At 39.1% G+C, this 14273-nt stretch overlaps 1 protein-coding gene across 2 annotated transcripts in view; it reads right to left on the bottom strand.

The window, feature by feature from the left end:
- LOC134205553 (segmentation protein Runt) overlaps positions 1–14273 on the bottom strand; it is a 208248-nt gene extending 193975 nt beyond the window's left edge. Inside the window, exon 1 of one of the 2 annotated variants that reach the window (XM_062680879.1) lies at positions 13878–14273. The gene's annotated coding sequence lies outside the window, so the exon portion shown is untranslated. The remainder of the gene's footprint in view (positions 1–13877) is intronic. The other variant, XM_062680881.1, reaches the window with a different exon arrangement.

Genomic DNA, 14273 nt, shown 5'->3' with positions numbered 1-14273 from the left:
AGACATTTCGCGGAATGTACCTTTTCACCAAAAATTATTCCGCAGAATGTCATTTGGCGGAATTCAGATAGAATAATTATCATTGAAATATTTACCGATCTCTGCTTAATTACATACAATCCGGGCTAAATTCTTTTGGATTGCGATTTAAATAATGAACGAAGGTAATGCTTTCTTTGAATGACCGCATCCAGTCGGTTTAACGCAAAGTGAATAAACAATGCCTTCATGAAATGGACACGTTTGCTCGGTAAAGAGAAAAAAAGGAGATAGGCCCTTCTTTGAATAATGCGACTGCCCGGTAAAGGGAAAATATAATGCCTACTTTGAATGGATGCGTCTGCACTAGAAATGGTCGGGTTTCACATTTTGCAAACCCAAACCCAACCAGAACCCGATTTGAATATTTCCTTCAAACCCGGACCCGACCCGAACTCGGAATATTTTTTTTAACAAAACCGAACCCGACCCGTACCCGAGAATTTTTACATTCATAAACCCGTACTCTACCCAAACTCGACATAATTTAATTATTTAAGCCCGTAGTAAAGTTTTGCCCAAAAATTCAAACTAGAAATTTTCTGTTTTTTTTTTTTCAAAGCGAAAGAAATGTAAGCCCAAACAACGAACTAGCCTCACAATTAACAAAACTGAATAAAATAACATTCAGTGTTTTATTTGTTAAACCCGTACCTGACCCGGAGCCGATTTTTTTTATCTCACAAACCCGTCCCCGACCCAAACCTGTCGGGTTTAGGGTTTCAAAACCCGAGCCCCAACCATACCTAGACTTCCCGGTATAAGGCGAAAGGAGTTGATAAAGACTTTTTTAAAAGAACGCGTCTGTACGGTATAATGTGAAGGGAGGAGTAACGCCTTCTTTGAATGGATGTATCTGCCGGGTATAAGGCGAAAGGAGTTAATGATGCCTTTTTTAAAAACGCGTCTTCTCGGTCTAAGGCGAAGGGAGTGGAAATGCCTCCTTTGAATGAATGCAACTGCCTGGTGTAAGGCGAAAGGAGATGATAATACGTCTGTCCGGTATAAGGCGAAGGGAGGGGTAACACCTTTGTAAAATGATGCATCTGCCCGGAATAAGGCGAAAAGAGTTGATAATCTCTTCTTCAAAAGAACGCGTCTGCTCGGTATAAGGCGAAGCGAGGAGTAACGCCTTCTTTAAATTGATGCATCTGCCCAGTATAAGGCGAAAGGAGTTGATAATGCCTTTTTTGTATGGTTACGTCTGCCCGGTATAAGGCGAAGCGAGGAGTAACGCCTTCTTTAAATTGATGCATCTGCCCAGTATAAGGCGAAAGGAGTTGATAATGCCTTTTTTGTATTGTTACGTCTGCCCGGTATAAAGCGAAAGTAGTTAATAAAACCTTCTTTAAAAGAACGAATCTGCCCGGTATATGGCGAAGGAAGGGGTGCACAAATGCAACAACTCGAACTAATCGACCACAATTGGAGAAGTCGTTAACTTGTACGATGGGATCAGAAGCGGTGAAGAGTGCCATTGCACTGGGACGAAGTTCTACTGACCAATGGTATTCCGCGAGATACATAAATTGTGGGCCGTTGGACCATCTCGCTTGGGGCTTCACATTTGGAAGTCATTTCCATTTTGTTCCATCATCCGCTACGTTCAGATCGTTCAGATCCGCTACGTGGAAACGTATCTCCATTCGGCCATCTCCGTCAGCTCGAGAATTTCGCTAACCCGAAACGCTACGAATGGTGAGTAACGGTGGGGGTCAGATCTGATCCAGCACAGGGTAGCTTGGGAATCAGACCAGAAAGCTCGACGGGTAATGTGGATCTTAAGGGCTTCGGAGAGTGTTCGGGCAAGTCGAGAGCGAGGCAAGCGAGGTATAGAGAGGAATTTCAATAACGCGACTCGGGTTTTGGCGGCGACTATTTTGCACTCGACAACATCCTGATGATTGAATCGTAAGTAGCAGGTTATCGCGATACCGTTTTCACTTGCATCTACGAATGTGTGAAGCTGTATGTCTCCGTAGTGGATGCTTGACTCGCTGATGTAACATCGAGGAATGCTGATCTTTTCGTTTGTAGGAAGTACTTTGAGCCAGGTTTGCCATCTTTCGAAAATGGTTTCATTTACTTGGTCATCCCAGCCAATGCCGGAGCGCCAGACTTCCTGAAGCAGTATTTTCAAATACATTAGAAATTGGGCAATTAACCCAAGCGGATCGAACACGGACATAAGTACACGCAGCATTTGTCGTTTTGTTGGCCGGTGTTGGCCCTCCAGCAGCGCTCGGCCGTACCGGTCCCACCTAACCTTGTAGGTAAAGGTGCCTACGTCGGTGCACCACCACATACCAAGCACCTTCCCCGTGGCTAATTCCGGTGAAAGATCGAGGTTCTTTTCTTCAGTGTTGTTCTCCTCTAAGGCCTCAGCGACGCGTTTGGAGTTGCTGATCAAATTACGGATTTCGAAGGCGCCAGCTACGTGTACCTCCTTCACTTGCAATGCGAGTTCGACAGCTTCTTTCTCTGTTACCACACTCACCAGCATGTCGTCAACGTAGTGCCGTTGCTGGATCACTTCAACCGCCACTGGATAATCCCCTTTGAAGCGCTCGGCGTTAAGGTTTTTCACGAGCTGGGCGCTGCTAGGGGAGCAGCAGGCCCCAAATGTCATCACCTGGAGAATGTATATGGAGAGGGTCCAATCTTCATCATACCAGAGGAACCTCTGGCACTGCTGGTCTTCCGGACGCATGAGGACTTGCAGGAACATTTCGCGCACATCTCCAGTTAGAGCGACCTTCACGGAATTGTACCAGTATGATAAACAGCTCGCTGAGTTGATCCGGTCCTTTGAGTAGCGCGGAGTTAAGGGATATTCCGTGGGCTACTGCAGCGGCATCCCACACCATTCGAATCTTGCCTGGTTTTTAGCGTTCGTTACCGGAAATATAGGTAGATACCACGTCCGGGGGAAGTTTTGGGAACGTTCTTCAGCGGTGAGCTTCCTCGCATAGCCCTGCACATTTCGGCTTCTATTGAACTTCTGATAGAACTTGAGTGTTTCTTGAGAACGGCACAGCTATTCCATCTCCTCACACTCCGCTTCTTCCAGGCGGCGTTTCATTTCCTCAAAAAGGCGACCCTGCTGTCTCCGCTTCAGTCTATAACATTCCACGTTCTGCCGGGTACTTTGCTGCGTCCTTCTCCTCCAGTATCTGTCTGCAATCTTCGTCGAATCAATCGTTCCGACGACTTACATACCCGACGTTGTTCTCCGCTGCGTCGTTAATTGCTGCTTTAGCTGTATTTCAGCAGTCCTCAAGAGGGGCCCCATCGAGCTCACCCTCTACCTGCAACGCTGCTTCGAGAGGCTGCGCGTATGCAGTGGCTACATCAGGTTGCTTCAGTCGCTCTAAGTCGTACCGCGGCGGTCGTCGGTACCGAACATTGTTGATGACGGTAGAGCTGTGCGCCGCCGCGCCGCGCCGCGGCCGCCGACGATTTTCAAGCGCCGCCGCCGCCACCATTTTTGACCGGCGCGCCGCTGGATTTTTTTTACCGCGCCGCCGGTAAATTTTAGGCGAGCCGTTGAAATATTTTTATTATAAAATATTATTGACGTAGTTACGTTTTTGGGGTTAATTCCCCACCCCCAAATTGTTCAAAGAAAAACTCCGTTCAAACCCAAATAAATTTGAAAAATTTCGGCTGCGCCGCTGATATCAATATGAAGTAAATTTCATACACAAAAGAGCTAGACATAACAGCGAACAAATTTTACATAGCTGGTGCCAACCCTGGAAATTTTTCTGGTAACATTTTTGGGAAGCCCTTCCTACGAAATACTTTCTTCTAAAATTCTGGAAAATTCATTCAATTTTGGAGAATTGCCCTCCTTAGAATTGTAGAAAAATGCCTGGAGTGGCATTGTGTAAATTTGCTTCAACAAGAATCATATAGACTTCATTCTTCTTTAATTCTGGGAAGTCTGCAAATTTTGTTCTCCAAAAATTTGTGGGCTTCGTAGCCGTGCGGTTAGCGACGTCAGTCGTCTAGACGCATGCGCTATGGAGTGTGGGTTCGATTCCCGCCCCGGTAAGGAGGAAACTTTTCGTGATCGAAAAATCCTCCACTGGTCCACTGGGTGTTATGTGTCCGTTGTCTAATGCTAGGTGTTAAGTGTTCAGTCTGTACGACCTCTGGTCGAAGTCTTTCCAGTCTTTTTTTTTTTAAATTCTGGAAAACCTTGGCTTTTTCGAATTGTGAGAAAACTCTTCCCTGTGAAGAATGAATTCTGGGAAACTGATTATCCAAGCATTATGGGTTCCTCCATATCTAGGAATTCTGGGAAATTCTTTCCAAGGAGTTCTGAGGACTTACCTTTGCAGGAATCATGGCCAAATAATCTAAAGAACTTCAGCATACCCTCTCCTCCTCAACACCGGTTTTTCTTTTTCTCGAATTCTCAGAAAATCTCCAGATATTCTGTACAAATTCTTCGTCACAAATTCGGGACAGTCGTTATACAATAATTGTGGTATAATCTTCTGATGGTACCTCCTTATGAGATTCTGGGAAATTCCACCTTCAAGAATTCTTTCTACAGAAATTCTCAAACATTTTTGGGAATTGACCTCACAAAAGTTCAGGGCAATTGCTCTCTCACGAATTTTGGAGAAATCCTTCTCTCAGACTTGAAGAGGAATTCCTTATTCAGGTATTTCCAGGAATCCCTCATCTGTGGATTCGGGGGAGATACATCAGCTCAGATATGCTATAGAGATAATAACTCTTTCCAACATTTTCCACTTATCTTTCAGGATGATCTTGAAAGAAACATAATTTAGGGTTTTGTCATCTATATGCTTATAAACTAATTTAAGGGTTCATTCACAAAATACATAACGCCAAAATTGATCATTTTCCACTCCCACCCACCTCTTTGTAATGCTTTTTGCAAGGAAAGGTTTGAAAATGTGTATAGGCCGTAACGCTCAAACAGATACCCACCCACCCCTAAAGAGTTATGTAATTGGGTTTTCCCTCAGATTTCACATTTTTCACTCGAAGAATTCCCTTTCTAGGAGTTTTAAGGATTCCTTTGTCCAGAAGTTCTGAATATTTAATAATACATTTCCTAGAATTCCTGAATGGGGAACTCCTGTGAATTTCTTTTGCTCTTCTTTGTTGGCATTACATCCTAATTTGAAGATCGCTATATCGCACAAGGTGTCTACTCATCTGTAAAAACAAAATTCCCTGATTTTCCAGGTTTTTTCCAGGTGTTTTACATTAATATCCAGGCAAAAACAAACGTGCCATTAGTATATAGTATTTAGCAGCAAAATGATCAATTCAAAAAAGTAAATATTGCAAAAAAATATTATTTAAAGAATGTGTTGATGGCTTCACAAAACAATGTTATAAATAACTTAAGAAATTCCTCCAGGAATTCCTTCGCAAGTTCACCCAGAAATTGCTTCAGCCATTCAATCAAAATTCCTTCAGCAAACACATAGGAAATTCCTCCAGGTATTCCTTTGAAAATTTCTACACAGATTCCGTCGGAAAATTGGTTCAGAATTAAGAATTTTATTAAAAATTAAAAAGATTAAGAATTGATTCAGAACTTCCTCCAGAATTTAATTCGAACATTTCTTTGCTAAAACTTTAGTTTGTTTCGAAAATTCCTTTAGAGATGCATTTGGCGATTCCTCTACGATTTTTTTTTTAATTCCTTTAGGTGTTTGTTCGAAAATGTCTTGTGAAAATCCCTCGGAAATACTTTGCAGATTTCTTCTGATATTTTTTTTTAGGAATTTCTTTGGGAACTTGGTTAAGACTTTTATCGGAAATCTTTTTGAATTTTATTTCAGCTGTTTTTTTTAAGAAACTTAAGAAAACTTCTTAAGGAAATGTTCCGAAAATATGTTTGGGAATTTCTTCAGGAAATCCTTCAGCACTTCTTATGAAAACTTCTTCAGGAAATGTGTTGATGCAAAAATATGAGATTGTTGGTTCCATGACGTTAGGCATAATACCTTCTTTCTGTCGTGGGCTGTTTTGTGGAATTTTATGCTTAACACCTTTATACCTAACGTACTCATGCATAACGTCCTTATACCTATTCGTGTGACCAACATCTAGTTAGCTTGGACCTAGCAGCCAAGGTATCGGTACTATAAGTGTCAAACGACCAAGTTAAAGTCTATTCAGATTTATGATCATAAATATCATGATGAACAACAACCTGATGCCATCCCCATACATTCAATTTTCTTTCTCCGCTTTAACACGATATTTATTACGATAAATAATCTAATCGTAATCTGAATAGGCTAGTAAGCTTATCGAAGCATATTTTGGCAGAATAATTTCAATGGTTACAGCACCACTAGCGTTCTATTACTGCTTTACTGTAAAACCTTCGGAAAATGCTTCGGATATTTTTTTTGAAATTCCTTGGGATTTTTTAGGAACTCATTCAGAAGTATCTTAAGGAAAACTTTAGAAAACACCTGGATGAGTTTTTCCGAATATTTTGCTTTCAAGAATTCTTTGGAAATACTTCGAGAATACCTTTAGAAACTCGTTTGAAAAATCCATTCGGGAATCCTTCAGTTATTCTTTCAAGAATTCCTGTAGCAAAAATTCTTCACAAATCACTCTACACTTTTTTTTCAAATCCCTTCAGGTTTCCCGGAAATTCGTATTAAAATTTCTCCGGGAATTCTTTTTGATTTTTAACTTGGAATTTCCTCCAGAAATAATTTAGAAAATTGCCAATCATTCTTATGGACACTCTTTTATTGATTTCTTTGAATAATTCCTTGGAAAACTGATCCAGAAATTCCTTCGGAAGCTCCTCCAGGAATTGCTTTAATATATTTTTTTAATATTTTCCTAAAGGCATTTTACAGGTGGGGAGAAATTCCCTGATAATTTAAGGTTTTCCAGGTTTTTTACAGGTAGTAGACACCGCAGTTTAGTGTTCATTAAGCACTTCCACAGTTATTAACTACGAGGTTTTTTCAGCCGATTCAACATTTCTACATTCCTGTGTAATAAAACTAATATGATGATGCCCAAAGTCATCGTCAAAGTCATCGTCAAAGTGTCAAAAGTCAAGTATCAAAACCTACGCCGTCACATGAAATGAATCCAGTCACTTTCAGCATGGCCTTGCTTTTGGATAAGGAAGGCATAATTCAGAATGTTTGCTAGTATTTTATCACGAATTACACTTCCTCCCGGAAGAACTATTGAAAAAAATTATGAAGAAAATTTATAAAGAACTCCTGTAGAAATCACTGGAAAAAATCGTAAAGAAATTCCTGATTTTTTTAAAGGAATCTAATGAGAATCTGCTCATAGAATTCCTGAAGGATTCCTGGGTAAATCTATAAGGAATTCTTGAAGAAGTTCTTGGAGGGATTCTAGGGGGTCAACTTTCAAAAAAAACTTTACTTAAATATTCTGGTAGTTTCAGAAGAATTCTTTGGAACTTTCGAAGATTTTTCTCATGTAGGATCTCTGTGAAATTTTATGGGATTTCCAAAAGAGGTCATTCCACCATTTCACCTCAAAATGTTTATTAATTAGAACAAACACCAAAAGTTTTCGCACACTTTCTCGCTAGTGTACAGTGTTAAAATTATATATATTATGCTTTTATTGCATGAGAAATGCAGACATTTAAATTGCTTGAACTGTTTGAAGGAAAATTTTGGACCACGCCGATTGAGCCGCCGCCGCCGCCGAAAACAATCGCGGCGTGGCGCCGGCTGAGCCGCCGCCGCTGTTAGAAAAATACATTCTCGCCGCCGCCGGTTCAAAGTAGATCGGCGCACAGGTCTAGATGACGGATAGTTTTGGGCGCAGTTTGACCATTACCAGATAGTGGTCAGAGTCGATGTTAGCGCCACGATATGTCCTGACGTCAATAATGTCGGAGAAGTGCCGTCCATCAATCAGAACGTGGTCGGTTTGTGATTCTGTCTGCAGTGGTGATCTCCAGGTCTACCGATACGGGAGGCTGTGTTGGAAGTATGTGCTGCGAGTGGCCATATTCTTGGAGGCGGTGAAATCAATGAGTCGTAGGCCGTTTTTGTTCGTCTGTCGGTGAGCACTGAACTTCCCAATAGTCGGTCTAAACTCCTCCTCTTGACCAACCTAAGCGTACAAATCTCCTATGATGATTTTGATGTCGTGGCTTGGGCAGCTGTCGTACTCACGTTCCAGCTGCACGTAGAATGCGTCCTTATCATCATCAGTGCTTGCGGAGTGTGGGCTATGAACGTTGATTATGTCTTTGATCCTCAACCTGCACATTCTCTCATTGATCCGCCACCACCCGATCACGCGTCTTTGCATATCACCCATCACTATGAAAGCTGTTCCCAGCTCGTGTGTGTTGCCGCAGCTCTGGTAGATGGTATGATTACCTCTAAACGTTCGCACCATTGATCCCGTCCAACAAACCTCCTGCAGCGCTACGATGCCGAATCCACGGTCCTTGAGTACATCGACGAGTATGCATATGCTCCCGATGAAGCTGAACAATTTTCAGTTCCACGAACCGAGTTTCCAATCGCTAGTCACTTTTCGTCGCAGTGGTCTTTGCCGATGGTTTCGGTCTGTACTCAACTGGAGCTTCTCTCATCATGATGTTTATCGCTGACGTGTTGGACGACAGAATAGATCGTCCGGCCATCCTTAATCAGATCAGTATCAATGTGAAACCTCGTGCTCTGCGTAACCAGCAGATGTTGAGACCACCAAATATTCAACAGTTTATCATCATTCTACAATTTTAACTTGTCACATCAAGCACTGCGCTAAAATTTTCTAATCTTTTTCTCCAAGAAGTTAAAATTAGGTTTCTTGGTGAAACAATGCGCAATACATCATAGGTTTTAATTAGTAATATTATTAATAAATACTATTATTGGGGCTGATGATTTACTAAACAATAAACAATAAACTCATTTTTTAAGACTATTATGAAAATTGAAAACAAGTGCGGCATTAAGATTTTGGCCTTACATTCGTCCAACTTTGGATCAACATCAGTCCAGCTTTTCAGGCTGGTTACGAGCAGATTTTTTTTTTCGAATATTGCAATAAACAGACCAAAATGAAAGCTTTTGATTGCAGTCCCCTAACTTAGGTCCTTTTGAGAAGTTAAGCGAGATATGTTCTCTGGGATAGTTGACCTGCAATAAGAGAAAAAAATCACCTGAGACAACTAACTGAGGTAATATTTTAGGCGCCAATAATCAATAAAACAAATGTTTCCGCGCCGACTTGCTGATTAGGAGAATGGGAAGAAAACCTTACCGCAAATTGATTCCATATTTTTAATATGTTTATAATGGATCAACTGCCGCGAAATTGCTGGTGCGGATTCTCATCGATTTGTTTTCGGTGAAAAATGACAAAACAAAACTTTGCCAGACTGTCCGGACGTTTCGGTCGATTTACTGGCCTTCGACCATCTTCTGCGGACAAATCTTGCTTAACTTTTCAAAAGGACCTAGGTAACATTTTTTCATGATTTAATTTGGGTGCTGCATTCAAAAGCTTTCATGTTGGTCTGTTGATTGCAATATTCAAATTAATTCATGAAAAAAATGTTACTTAGGTCCTTTTGAGAAGTTAAGCGAGAAATCTTCCAGTCACTTATTTTCTAACAGACAGCCATTACTACTAACTAATATGTTACAGATCTTTCGATAAACGACAGTTGCAATATCAAAAATCTATGCAAAAAGATTAAGCTGGCAAAGAGCTGGAGAACTAAGCGCAAAACGTACTGCGAGGTGCTGCGGAGCAACATCGACTGAAATAAAGACTTTTTTTTATTGAAAATTTCTTTTTTTAAGGGGGTTAGAGAAAGAAATTTTCAATAAAAAAAAGAAGTAATTGCCAATAAAGAAATCAGGGTACAAGCAATAAGTAAATATAAAATTTCCCCAAATAATGCAAAATAATCCATGAACAATTAAAAATTAACCACAAAATAAAAATTAATTAATACTTTTAAAAGCAAAAAATGCAGTTATAAAAGCAGAATTTTCCTTAAAGAAATCAAAAATTTCCATTGAAAAAAATATAAAATGTCCATAAATAAATCAATATTAGCAATCTGGGTGCTGCGGATAGAGCCGCCTTTCTGCTTTCAAGCGAGTAGCGGGATATTTTGAAATCAATCCTATAAGCAGAATTATTTTGCAGTTCTTCGGCTGTCAAACATTTCCCGCTCTTCGAATTTCTCTTTCCATGCTGCATGAAGACGCTCGAATGCGCGAGACTCTACATGACTTTACGATGGTTTGCATACATTCCCGCTCCAATCAGCTGCTGCATCTCGTGAAATCTCGTAAAGAGTGCTTTTTAGTTGCATTCCTACTAATTATCCACTCGAAATGTAATGTGAATATATTTTTTACAAAGAATGCAAAACTTAAACTAAGTTTATTTTTATTTTTTCCCCAAATAATAACAATACTTCTCAATATAAGATCTTAAACGAACATAACCACAATCTTCAATGTTTGGCTCCGGCACAATAGAAAATTTTGGCTTCAGTTTGACAACCAAATTGATTCTATCCGCACCACCCAGTTAGCAATAAACAATTACAAAAATCTCCACAAAATAAATATATGTTTCCGCTAAAAAAAAATTTCCACGAAAAATTTTATAAGTGCAATAAAGAAATTGTTAAAATTTCCATTAAGTAATGTCAATAGCAATGAAACTGGGAAATTTTTCCATAGATAACCCTTTTTTTAGAAGCGTTTATTGTTTCAGGAAAATTTCATTTTTTAACGGATATTTTTTATGAAATTTTTTATTTATCATGGGAAAAATAGTTTTGTGGAAAATTCTGTATATGTTTATGGCTAATATTGATTTATCTTTGAAACTTTTATGTTTTTTTCAATTGAAAATTTTAATTTCTTTATGGAACTTTCTTCTTTTATAACTGCATTTCTATTTTTTTATTAGTGTCAATTTTATTTTTCTGCCGAGCCACATCCACAACAGCATCAAAATCAACTATTTTCAACCCTTTCCTGCCCACGACATTTTCCAAAGATTTGAATAGGAAGTAATAATCTTCAAGCAAAATGCAAGAACAAAAGTTGTTTAGCATGTCTAAAATTTGAGGAAAATTATCTAAATTGATTATATTTTCAGTCTAATGGAACCATAAAGATGTGCCAAGTATTGCCTTTCGTTTTGATGCTGAAACAATGAAGGTTAGAGAGATGCAAAATTTGATTGTGTTCTACAGACACCACGGGCGGGAAAGGGTTGAAGTTGTGTAAAACGCAGTCTAAATGCGACTGTCAAACATATCGGTTGCGTTCGATGGTTGCTAATCAGTTGTGACTTGCGTTCATATGAACTTCCGCATTGAGTTGAGTAGATGGCGATAGTGAGTCAGCGTATATTAACTCAAAAGTTTACACCAGATTTTCAATAAAATTTGTTCTAGCCTATATATCTGTTATCTGTGCCATTACTTATTATGTATAAGGTCCCGGATGATGCTCCCGGCACGGGCTCACAAACCGAAGATAGAGACATTATTTTGCTTGTAATCGTGTATGCTCAACTACTAGTTACAATTAAACTTAGATATGGAATTGCGGCTTTAGAGGGGTGTGCCGAAGTGTAATCACGGGTAAAATTCCATTCCCGAAAATGATAAAACTGACTCATGATTTCATGATTATAGCACATTTTCATGTTATGAAAATACACCATGATTTTGGATCATGAATTCATGATTCGTTTTATGATTTGTGCAACCATAACGCGTTGATGCGTTACGATTTTTACTATCGACGTTTTTGGGCTCATGAAATCATGAGTCATCAAATCTGAAATCATGAGTCTTTTAACCTAGAATCATGAATCTAACTCATGAATGTGGGAGCTTTTTATGAAGGTGGGATAAATTTGCCATCAAATCGATATTCAATTTATGAATTTAAATGGAAGCCTTTTGAGGCCATCAAAGATTCATTTTTTTAATGTTCCCAGTTCAAACCTAAATCAGGGACATTCTTTCGTTCAACGCGTATCGCAAGATTATACAGCTAGTGTTCGTATTTTCCAATCGTTTTTTTTGCTGTTGTTTAAGCTTTCTTGCTCTAAATGCTTTTAATTAGATGAAGAATGAAATGATACCCACCAAATTCGCATTATACAGAGATAGCATGGAAAATGAGCGTTTTCCAGGGTTGACACTTCTGACTGACAATTTTAGTAGCCCGTACATATTACTTAGTGTCGATCATTGTAGACAAAACAAGATTCTTCAGGATAGATGGAATCCAGTTCAGCATTTTAAATTGTTTATTTTCCAACCACCGACAACTGGAAGTACGAATTGCGGGTCTGTTGGTTCGACGCAAACGCCTTTCTCGGTAGTCCGTTTTCTTCTGCAATAGCAAGCTTAATACTGGTAACTAAAATATTAATTATTCCTATACATTTAAAAAAATAATAGAATTACTTACAAATCAATTTTTTGGGAAAACCCTTTTTTGCACGTAACGGATGACTAAACATTACAATTATGATCTGACAGATACACGTAACGCTTGTCGCAATCATGATTCACGGTCATGGCTGCGGTTATTGCGACTCAAGATTTTAGACAATTTGATCATGAAATCATGAGTCATAATCATGATTTCATGAAATAAGAAGGATCATGAATTCATGATTTTCAAATCATGAAAGCGGTAAGGGATTTGTTTCCGTGTAGCCTGCCAGCGATTCCTGTTATACCCCACATAAACACTGCGCTTAAGACGAATTGATCGATAAAAAATCTCAGAAAATTCGTCAGTCCGTTCAAGAGTTAAATCATGACAAAGATCATCTCAACCAATTTTTATTAATGTGGATATTTTCTTTTAACCTATTTTCCATAGGCAATTTTAAATTTCCGATGTAAAATTTTTACTATTCTGTGGAGAGTTGATTTTACCATCTGTCAAAATCGTTGCAACAAAAATTAGATTCTAAGCACTATGAAACACTATGACGTTACTGCCTGGTAAAATTTCAATAATTCTGACATAAATATTATTTCAAACAACAAAAATAACCTCCGGCCATGCGATCCAGAAATAAAAATGTAATATGGCATTGATTACATTATTCTTTAGGAAAACGAATTGATTATTTTATTTATATTTTATAAATTAGGAGCGTATTAGAATGGTACCATAAGGTTACAAGATAAACGCTTTCCCTAGCCTTCTCTTCACTCCAACTGGAACGTGGCCAGTTTTACAACTTAGTGTTATTAATTAAATGCTTTAAAATGCCTTGTGTGGCAAACACAACACTTATGCCAAGGGAATCCAGAATGTTTCCCACCCTAAAACATCCTTGACCGGACAAGTAAAATACAACTCTTCATCCCCGGATTAGCAATCCCGCCATTGCCTGTAAAGCTAACTGAAGACCCCAGTTCTCCCAAGTGATCCCCTTGAATCGTATTTCTAGGAATTCTCTTGAATCGTATTGCGGGAATTATTGGAATTAAATATAATTTGCTATGAATCGCTATATGCTATCGATGAATGAATGAAGTGCGAACGAATGATGTCCTTTCTAACAAAACGCGTTTTTGGAACACACTTTTCATATTTGCGATTCACCTACATGGTATGCGATTAAATATTCTGTAACATGTGCAGGGATCTTTCCAAAAACAAATGTCGGTGAAACAGATTTTTTGTCACTTGTACTTGTTCTATGTCAAAATATTCAATTGAGTATTGAGACAATCGCTCGTTGCTAGACGAATTTGTTCTGGCAAGCACGATTGAAAACAATAATTGGTTTACCGTTGGACACGGCGCAATTTTACTTCACGGGGAGCAATGCGTAATCCATAGATTCATTCGGTGTTATCACTTTCAGCCACTCTGATTGTGGTTTGTATTCAACTGGCTATCACACTTCTTTCTTCTGTTTATAACATAACACTTTTTAATCCAAAAGCATTGTGCACTTTACACTATTCGATTTCTTCGTTTCCATTGGCATAATGGCATTATTAACTGAGTGCGGGATTTGATTTTTCCAAATTTTACAATCCTTAATCGACTATGCTACCCAGGTATCCAACGACTGCGACGGAAAAAGTGCCCACACGAGTCATACGCGACGGTCGATTGGCTAACTGAAAGGCGCGCGCTTCCTAACCTAGCGAGCTGGCTGACTGCCTTCTGCGGTATACG

Source organism: Armigeres subalbatus, chromosome 1 (genome assembly GCF_024139115.2).
Source record: "Armigeres subalbatus isolate Guangzhou_Male chromosome 1, GZ_Asu_2, whole genome shotgun sequence".
Taxonomy (NCBI): domain Eukaryota; kingdom Metazoa; phylum Arthropoda; class Insecta; order Diptera; family Culicidae; genus Armigeres; species Armigeres subalbatus.
Note: the sequence above shows the minus strand (reverse complement) of the source record. Positions and strands in the feature narration are given on the sequence as shown.